Here is a 10972-nt window from a genome sequence, read left to right on the forward strand (position 1 = left end):
GCTCTCATTGGGGGAACGATGAACGCAAACACTCACACACGTACATGCAATGTGTTTGGTATCAGTTTAGACCATTGGTTTTCCAACATGGCTGATCACTAGGGGAGCCTAGGAAATGTTCTAAAATTATGATTCCTGAATCCCAGCTTAGACCTACTACATCTGAAAATCTAGGCATGAGACATGGAAGTTTGCCTTTTTTTCCATTCTGTAGTGTTTCAAGCTCCCCAGGTGATGCTAAAACCCAGCCTCTTTGAGCAACCATTGATTGAAATCACAGGCTGGTGGGCATCAAGGATGACAATGGGTTGGACCCCGTGATAGCTTGTCGGGAGCTCACACTTTGCTGATGGATATTAATTAATGGAGTACATACTTAAGATGAGGAGGAGGATGAGCAAAACAGAAAGAATAGGCCCAAGGTTTAGAAAAATTCATGGGAGAGAACCATTGAGATTGGCCCCAGGAAAGAAAAAAATCTGCCTTTCTACAAAATTACTTTGTCCTGTGTTAAAAATGCTAATTGGGCGATGTCCACCTTAACGCATGTCAGTCATGGTTCAATCAGAGATTAAAGATCTCTGAGTGTATATATTACAAGGATTTTCCTTTACTAACTGTTGAAGCTAGGTAAGCATTCTCTGATCGACCAGGGGTCCCCAGCCTCCAAGACCTAATTCCTGATGATCTGAGATGGACCTGATGTAAAAGTAAGAGAAATAAACCACACAATAAATGTAATGCTCTTGAATCATCCTGAAGCTACCCCACCTATCTTGGCCCGGGGAAAAATTATCTTCCGCAAAGCGAGCCCCTGATGTGAAAACGGTTGGGGGCCACTGTTTCCAGCTGTTGTCTCAGCATCTAATGCCGGGGCTTGAAGTCCACAGGGCAGAATCTGCAAGGGAAGATGGATGTAAGGGCTGACAGAGTGTGAACAAGATGGAACCCACAGCATGAGCCGAAGCCCATGAGGAGGCCCTGGAACCCGTGACGGTTCTCATCGCCTCTGGCTTCAGTGGAATGTCCGGCAGAAGGCGGAACCAGGGGAGGTGAACACCGTGGGTATGGTGGGCCCAGGGGTCAGAGAAGCCGCTGATCCCAGGAGAGGTGAGCAGATGTACACCCAGTTGCTGCCTCATGTCAACAGCAACGTACAAGGCCCCCAAGGCGCTCCTGCTTCTTGTCTGCCCTCCAGGGCTGGCATTAGCCGCTCTTGTAGTCCTCCCTACTGGGAAACATGACTTTGGAGCATGCAGTTTGCCCTAGGCATGCTGACACATTACAAAGCCACCACACTCAGATGGGAGAAGGGAATTTTTTTTTTAACTTCCTTGACTGTGTATATCAGGCATCCCCAATCTCCAGGCTTCAGACCGATACCTCCTATCAGATCGGCGGTGGTGTTAGATTAGAAATAAAGTGCTCAGTAAGTGTAATGTGCTTGATCATCCTGAAACCATCCCTTGCCCCCTGGTTTGTGAAAAAAATTGTCTTCCACGAAACGGCCCTGGTGCCAAAAAAGGCTGAGGCCCGCCAGTGTACATGCCCTATTTCTTAGTGTAGATCAGGGCTTCTCGGCCTCCACGCATGAGCTGTGTGGGCGAGATGATGCTTTGTCCGGCGTGAGGAGAGCTGTCAGCGCACCATAGGATGCCTGGCAGCATCCTTGGCTTCTCCTGACCAGATGCTAGTAGCAACCTCTCCTTCTCAGTCGTAACAACCAGAAATATCCCCAGATGTTGGTAAGTGCGCCTGGGGGAGCTGGGAGTGGGCAGACTCACCCACGTTGAGAATCACTCATCTGCTTCTTGAGGAGAAGAGCCATAGTTCTTTGTCCTGGAGACCAACACAGTGTTCACACACACAGTGGGCTCGGGGACTGCAGGAATCCTCTCCTAAGTCCATAAACAAGTATGGGCCCATCATCAAGTGACCTACAAACATTGGAAAGGAGATACACCTCTCCTTAAACACTCTGAGTTCAGAGCACTGCCTTTTTATTATTATTGTTCATATCCACTCCTGGGCTGAGCTTTCCTGGCCGCTCAAAGGCGTTTCTCTGGGTGTGACAAGAGGGGACTACTCTCTAGGGGCCGTGTGCGGGCTTCGCGTTGCTTCTCTTGGTGCGGAGCACATGCTCCAGGGCCAGACGGCTGCAGTAGCCGTGGCGTGTGGGCTCAGGAGGTGTAGCCCCTGGCACCCAGAGCACAGACTCAATAGCTGTGGCACATGGGCTTAGGTGCTCCGTAGCATGTGGGATCTTCCTTGGTCAGGGATCAAACCCTCATCTCCTGCAGCGGCAGGCAGATTCTTTACCACTGAGCCCCCAGGAAAGCCGCTGAGCGCTGCTTTTCTCGGTCTAAATACGCTCCCGGGGGATCTTCACTGCTGTGGTTTCATGACAATGCTCACGACCTCCACGTCTTTTTCTCCAGTCCAGATCACCGCCCTGCCTGCTAAATGTCTGTTTTTGAATTTCGCATTGGTATCTCAACGCAACATTTCTAAGCTGAACTCTCCCAGTCCTTCCATACAGGCTTGTCCTGAAATCTTTGTCTTAGTTGGAAGAAGGAAATAGTTTTTTTAATTTTTTTTTTTTTTTTTTTTTACAGTCATCATCTATATCGGGCAGACACAGAAATGTAGGAGTGAGCCGCGACATGTCCTAAGCCCAAAGTTTAGCATGCCCCTGCCCTGTCTATGCTTCCCAGGTGGCGCTAGTGTCAAGAACCCACCTGCCAATGCAGGAGATGTAAGCGATGTAGGTTCAATCCCTGGGTAGGGAAGGTCCCCTGGAGAAAGGAATGGCAACCCACTCCAGTATTCTTGCCTGGAGAATCCCATGGATGGAGGAGCCTGGTGGACTACAGTCCACAGGGTCACAAAGAGTCGGACATGACTGAGCACACATGCATGCCCTTTCTGTGGCTTCCAGCACCCAACTCCCGCTGGCTTCTGTCCTTGCTCTGCCTGAAACTCAGGGATGCGGTAACCGCCTGATGTCCGGGCACCCCACACTCTTTGAAACCCTGGCTTTGTATGTTGTGTGCTGTCTGCCTGGGAACGCTCTCTCCCTGTTACTCATCAGCGTAACAGCCTCTTCCTCAAGACTCAACTCAGTTCTCATCTTGCTCTTCCCGCATCACTGTACCTCCAGCTAAGTCACAACGCCTGCATAGCCTCCCATGACATCCCGTATATGTGCCAATGATTGCCCTTTGCAGGTTATATCACGTAACACCTCCTTTTTTCCCCCTGGACTGAGAACTCCTCCAACTCAGAAACTCTGTCTCAATGTTTGTACCTCTTCCCAGCACTGGGCCTGAAACATAGTATTGGCTTGGCCAAAAAGTTTGTTTGGATTTTTCTATGGGCTGTTATGGAAAAACCCAAATGAACTTTTTGGCCAACCCAATAAATACTCACTGAATGGGCTGTTACCCTGGTTATGAATCCATGACTAAAATTATTCTCCTCAAAGGAAAGAAAAGGCTATTCTCAAGCATTTTAGAGTCAAGCATTTGTACCAAAAAAAAAAAAAAAAAAGAACTTGACATCCATATATACCCAGAAATCTTGGCAAGTGATATACATGGAGAATTTACTTAATCGTCCAAACAACGGGCCACGTGCTCACAGCCGCCCATAGCGCATCCACTGCTTTGTCTTCGCTGAGCTTTGATGAGGCTCTGCTGCCCACAGGACCATGAGCTCTGCTCGCCTCCAGGCCTGGGCAAGCGTACAGCTTCCCCCTTTAGCTTACCTGGGAAATGGGCTGACCCAGTTAGACACTGTTACTGTCAGACCCCAGCATTCACGCACCCTTGCTCACCCACCTTCCGACTGCTACAAAGGTCTGCTTACCCCTCCCATAAAGCAAAGGCCTTTTTTATTTATTTTTGAGATGCCTACATATTTCTGAGATTGGAGATTCTCCCGTTGCAATAGCCCTTTTGAATTGTTTCCCCTTTTCCAAGTCTGGGTTTGTTTATTTGATACAACTCTATGATAAAGAAACTACAATTAGCCCATTTTGTATGAGACTAAAGTGAAGCTTAGAAAAAAACAAACAAATAAATTCTCCAGAACCTCATAAAAAGCAAATAGGAAATCCAGGATCTAAGCCCAGAGAGTCTGACTGTTTGAGGGTGAGTCTCTACACTCTCAGCCACTGAGCTCTTTACTCTCCTAATTCTTCTAAAAGCACCTAGGAAGGGGTGCTTTGTCACGCTAAAGTTCCACTGTAAACTGGAAATACTAAAATATTGTTATTTTTTTTAATTCATGGGAACTTCCCTGGTGGTTCAATGGCTAAGACTCCATACTCCCAAAGCAGGGGTTTGACCGCTGGTCAAGGGACTGGATTCCACATGCCACAACTAAGAGTGTGCATGTTACAACTAAAGACACCTCTGGCCACAACTAAGATCCAGCACAGCCAAATAAATAAATTTCTTAAAATAAATGAATCAAAAATTTTTAAATAGTCACAATTTATACTGCTCACTATTTCATTCTAAACTGAATTAGTGAAAACTATTAAACCATGGTAATCAGAGTCATTATTTTTATATAATCTTTCAAAGCACCTGTATACAGACATCCACCCAGAGTCCCGCTGGTTGCTCACTCCTGTGTGTTTTATTTCTCAATTATTCTTATTTAATGATTTACTTATCTCAGTGTGGAAGGCGCTGGAATGCACAAGCAGAATTCTAGAACCCTCAGGGTTAAAAAAGAAGAAGAAAGAAAGGAAGCAAAAAGAAAAGGAAAAAAGGAGGGAATAAAAAAGAACAAAAGAAAGGAAAGAGAAAAGAAAGGCAGGATCCCAGGCAACCTGCCCCCAGGCCTGCCACCACCTAAGAGTGAACATTGGCAGAGCATGCACTCTGGTGTGGACATCGGTCTTGATGGGCATCAAGCGGATTTAAGAGTCACAACCTGCTCATCAGAGATAGTTGTGATATTCTCACTCTTGAGTGAGGAGTGGGGAAACCGAGGCATGAAGAGAATAAGCACAAGCCCCAAGGCCCCAGAAGGAGGTCACAGAAGCGCTGGCATTAAAGCCAGGACACTGGCTCCAAGCCTGAGCTTCCCCTGCCCAGCACCGAGCTCTCCTGCTCCATACCCCACGTGTCAACACCAGGACCAGCCTCCCTCTGCCTTGCAGCCCGCTGCTTCCCACCAGCCAGGCACAGGTTAAGCTCATTCCTAAGAAAACATGAGCTGAGTTGAATGCAAATGAGCAGTAGACACCACAGTGAGACAAAGAGGAAAAAACACTCAGAGCTGATATCAAAGATCTGCTTCAGAAAATGCTGAGATCTGGGCCTCTGCTGAACACACGCACCTTCGCGTCCAGGCTTCCTCAAGAGCGCCTGGGCTCGCTGTTCCAGCGTGTGGCCGTTCCTGGAACAGAGACCCATGGAGAGCTGAATGCTGCCTGAGACTCTCGGCAACTGTGTGGTCTTGGGAAAGCTCCTCAGCCTCCAGGCCTTGGTTTCCTCACTGGTAAGTGAAAGCGATGAGTCAGACTTTCCAGGTTCCTTTCTAGGAGGAATGAGTGTGCTCTGGTTTGGGGTTGTCAGAAATAGTCTGGCTTGTTACTATCTGGGTCTACAGAGCTTAACTTCTTCCGCTGTTGTTGGTTAGCCACTAAATCGTGTCCATCTCTTCACAACCCCATGGACTGCAGCCTGCCAGGCTTCCCTGTCCTTCATTATCTCCTGGATTTGCTCAAACTCCTGTCCATTGAGTTGGTGAAGCCACTCAACCACTTCATCCTCTGTTGCTCCCATCTCCTCCTGCCCTCAATCTTTCCCAGCATCAGGGTCTTTTCCAATGATTTCCTTAGGATTGACTGGTTTGATCTCCTTGCTGTCCAACTCTCAAGGGTCTTCTCCAACACCACAGTTGAAAAGCATCAATTTTTCAGTACTCAGCCTTCTTTATGGTCCAACTCTCACATCCATACATGACTACTGGAAAAACCATAGCTTTGACTATATGGACCTTTGTCAGCAAGGTGATGTCTCTGCTTTTTAATACATTGTCCAGGTTTATCATAGTTTTCCTTCCAAGGAGCAAGCGTTTTTTAATTTCATGGCTGCAGTCACTGTCCCCAGTGATTTTGGACACCAAGAAAATAAAACCTCCAACTCCTTTGGAGAATTTTTTTAAATCGCAAATTTCAAGAATGAACTTACTGTTACTGGAGGAAGGATGGGTGATGGGGTATTTAGGGAGCTTGGGATGAACATGTACCCACTGCTATATTTAAAGTGGATAATCAACAAGGACCTACCGTATAGCACATGGAACTCTGCTCGATGTTATGTGGCAGGCTGGATGGAAGGGAAGTTTGGGGGGAGAGTGGACACATGAGTATGTCGGGCTGGGTCCCCCCAATGTCCACCTGAAACCGTCACAACATTGTTTGTTGGGGACTTCTCTGGTGGTCCGGGCTTCCCTGATAGCTCAGTTGGTAAGGAATCCACCTGCAATGCAGGAGACCCCGGTTCGATTCCTGGGTCTGGAAGAGCCCCTGGAGAAAGGATAGGCTACCCACTCCAGTATTCTTGGGCTTCCCTTGTGTGACTCAGCTGGTAAAGAATCCACCTGCAACACAGACCTGGGCTCGATCCCTAGGTTGGGAAGATCCCCTGGAGAACGGAAAGGCTACCCACTCCAGTATTCTGGCCTGGAGAATTCCATGGACTGTATAGTCCACGGGGTCACAAAGAGTCAGATATGGCTGAGCGACTTTCACTTTCACTTTTCCCTGGTGGTCCAGTGGCTAAAACGCTGCATTCCCAATGCATGGGAACCAGGTTCAATCCATGGTCAGGGAACTAGATCCCACATGCAGAGCTAACAGTTTGCATGCCACAGTTAAAACCCAGCACAGCCTAATTAAATAAATACATATATTTTTTAATAAACCATTGTTTGTTGATTGGCTATACCCCAATACAAAGTAAAAAAATAAATAACAATATAATAATAACAAAATAAAATAACAAAATAAAAATAATGAATAACAAAATAAAGAAATAAATAAAAATTTTAAGAAAAGAAAAAAAAAAAAATCCCAGTGTCCAGGCTTCACCTCCAGAGATACTGATCTAATTAAAGTGGATTGATGCCCATGAATCAGTGCTTTCTCTCTCTCTCTTTTTTTTAAACTCACCAGGAGAGTCTCACAAGGAGGCATGTTTGACAACCAATAGGCTGGAGTGTTTTCAAACTTGATTATTCACTAAAAATACCTGGAGGACTTATTCCCAACCAAAAGTTTGATATTCTGTAGGCTTTAAGGGTGGAGTATTTCTAGTAAGTCCCCAGAAAATGCTGACACTGTTCTCTCAGAGTCCACACTCCGAGAACTCCAGAAAGTTTCACACCCTCTGAAATGGTGTCTATGGGAAGATGAGTAAATTTCTTTCCCTCCCATCCTAGAGAAAAAGTTCATAGGGTTCATTAGATTCTCAAAGAGACCCATGACCTCAAAAGATGAAGAGCCAAATTTAGAGTCCAATGACGAATTGAAAGCTTTTTGTAGGCCAGGTTTAACAGCAGATGATTTTGTGATTTGTTCAGACTTAACGTAGTCCCAGAGGGTGAGTGTGTGTGTGTGTGTGTATGTGTGTGTGAAGTACCTGGGAGTTGCTACCATATGCCAACACATGGAGCAGTTCACACTCAGCTTCCCACCCAGAAGTTGGATTCAGGCTATCAGGCTGGGGAAGAGGGTAACCATGACAACTTTCCTCAGCACCAAATGGGAATCTGAGAGGGAAGGTGGGTGGGGGGCATATCCCCAATGACTCTTTGGAAGCAGAAATAAAATCTCTACAGATAATCATGCTGCCTCATGCCCACTGATGTTAGGGCCCTAAACTTGAGAAAATGAATATTATGCCCTCACAATCAGCCTGAATTTCAGTTAAACAACCTTTCATCAGCATGAATTATCCTTATCCTCTCATCCAAAATGTGGCATGGGAAGTTCATTTATAAAACTTAATGTGTATGTGTTCCAACCTTCCAGAATTTCCGTTTTTGTGGAATGTTTTATGATACAATTATGTTAGGACAGCCCGTGCTGTGCTGTGCTCGTTACTTGCGTCGTGTCTGACTCTTTGTGACCCCATGGACTGCAGCGCCCCAGGCTCCTCCCTCCACGGGTTCTGCACGCCCCCCTCCAGGGGGTCTCCTCCAGGCAGGAATGGAACTCACTCTTAGGTCTCCTGCATTGGCAGGCAGGTTCTTTATTGCTAGCGCCACCTGGGAAGCCCCTGGGATAGCCAACCATGTATATAATTTATAAAGAAATGAGCAGGCAAACAAGCATACCTTGGGGGATCCATGATGGAAAAGTTTAGAGACTATTCATCAGATGTTTGGGCTTCCCCGGTGGCTGTAACAGAAACGAATCTGCCTGCAATGCTGGAGACCTGGATTTGATCCCTGGGTTGGGAAGATCCGCTGGAGGAGAGCGTGGCTACCCACTCCAGGATTCTTGCCTGGAGAATCCCATGGACAGAGAAGCCTGGCAGGATACAGCCCACGGGGTTGCAAAGAGTCGGACAGACTACGCACAGCGCACATTCACACCACGTGTGGTGGTTCTCACACTTGAGAATGCACCAGAATGACCTGGAAGCTTGCTAAATAAATGCAGATTCCCAGTCCTCAGCCGCATTCAGATTCAGGAAAATTCTCATTCTATTCTGATGTTTCAGGATAATCTGAAGCAGGTGATCCATTGACTCCACTGTGAACCTTGCTCCGAGGATGTCTTATTTTTTCTTTTTTTTTTTTTCTGTATTCTTAAAAATAACTTTATTCTCCCTCAAAAGCTATAGATCTTCCTGTCAAGAGATACATAAGCGAATGCAAGGAAGGTAACAAAATATCAGCGCTCTGCCTGTCCTTCTGGTTCCCGCTCCCGTGATGCCTGGCTCCGTCCCCACCCTCGCTTGGCGCTGGTCACAACTGACAAAGCCATTTGCTGCCCTCTAGTGGCAACTCCGCCCAACTGCTCACAGCAGATAATTTCTCAGTGGGCAGGTTTGGCCGTCTTTCTAAAGAATACAATTGTAAAGTAATTAGCCTTCAATTAAAATAAATAAAATTTTATTTTAAAAAATGATGTTGGAAACTTAAATAAAAAAAGAATACAATTTTCCTCTGATACCTCCCCCGTTGAGGAACATTTTCCAAAACTTATTTTTTTTTCATTTATTTTTATTAGTTGGAGGCTAATTCCTTTACAATATTGTAGTGGTTTTTGTCATACATTAACATGAATTAGCCATGGATTTACATGTATTCCCCATCCCGATCCCCCCTCCCACCTCCCTCTCTACCCGATCCCTCTGGGTCCAAAAGGTTATTTAATTCAAGACACGGAAGTGCAAGCCAAGTCAATCAAAGATGGTGCCATCCTCAGCAAGGGTTGTGGTGTGAAAGACAAGCCCTCTTAAAGATATCTGTTCATTCAACAGATATTTTTGAAAATACTTTTGAACAGTGTACCAGGTATTGTTCAAGGTGCTGGGTGCTGCTGCTGCTGCTAAGTCGCTTCAGTCCTGTCCAACCCCATAGACGGCAGCCCACCAGGCTCCCCTGTCCCTGGGATTCTCCAGGCAAGAACACTGGAGTGGGTTGCCATTTCCTTCTCCAATGTGTGAAGGTGAAAAGTGAAAGTGAAGTCGCTCAGTCGTGTCTGACTCTTAGCGACCCCATGGACCGCAGCCTACCAGGCTCCTCCGTCCATGGGATTTTCCAGGCAAGAGCACTGGGGTGGGGTGCCATTGCCTCCTCCAGCTAGGTGCTAAAGAAACAAAAATATCTTCTCTCACAGCACTGACAGGTTAATGGGGAGAGACAATGATATTGTATTGTTAGGTGGTGATGAGTGCTATGGAGAAGAACATGGCCTGGGAAGAAGAGAGGAAAAAGCTTACAGATAAGAGGGAAATGATCATTTATTGACCACCTTTGAATGACTGAATGTTCTACATAAGTCACTTCCCTTGAGCTTCACCACTCTCTCATTGTAACCCTCCTTTTTTAAAAAAATTGTAACAGCCCAGTTTACATGTAAAGAAACAAGGCTAGAAAACCTGGCTGAAGCCATGATGTCAGTTAATAGCGGAATGGCACTGACCCTCTTCACTCATTGTGGCAACAAAGCCCACAGCAAATCTGTAAGGGAGGCCGCCCACGCCTGCCCCCCTCGGCCCACACACCACCTGCTCCGGGGCCTGCAGGGCTGCAGGGAATGTTCCCGCTCACCTTCCTCCCTTCATCTTCCGCTTGTCCTCACTCTCTGAAACCTTGTTTCACTGCGCTAATTCCATAAGTGGATTCTCTTGCTAGAATGCAAGAGTTTGGTGACTGTCCATCTCTGCTAATCCCATAAATTAGTTTTTCCACTTACAGTTTAATTAGTCACATCATCATTACCCAGGTATTTGAGGGGGACCCAGGGCTTCCCTGGTGGCTCAGATAGTAACGACTGCCTGCCTTGCGGGAAACCCGGCTTCGATCCCTGGGTTGGTTGGGAAGATCCCCTGGAGAAGGGCAAGTCTACCCACTCCAGTACTCTTGCCTGGGAAATCCCATTAACAGAGGAGCCTGGCGGGCTATAGTTCATGGGTGCTCCAAGAGTCGGACAGGACAGAGCAGCTAAGAACAAGCAGTTTCAAAAGACAGCCTGTAGGAAAACGTTGCTGAGTCCCAGGTCAGTAGAAGGGCTCCAGAGAACCTGGGAGCCATCTATGAGCCACTAACAGGGTGTGTGAGCAGCTTCTTGTGAACAACATTAAAGCTTCGGTCAGTTTCCTGAAGCCTCCAGAGACTGTGCAAAAGTAAAATGTGTTGGTTTCTGGTTTCGGTAAATCTTGAAATCTGAGGACGTTACAGAGAAAATTTTAAGGAATTCTTCTTTGAGGACCTGAGT

This window comes from Cervus elaphus, chromosome 19, assembly GCF_910594005.1.
Source record: "Cervus elaphus chromosome 19, mCerEla1.1, whole genome shotgun sequence".
Classification (NCBI taxonomy): domain Eukaryota; kingdom Metazoa; phylum Chordata; class Mammalia; order Artiodactyla; family Cervidae; genus Cervus; species Cervus elaphus.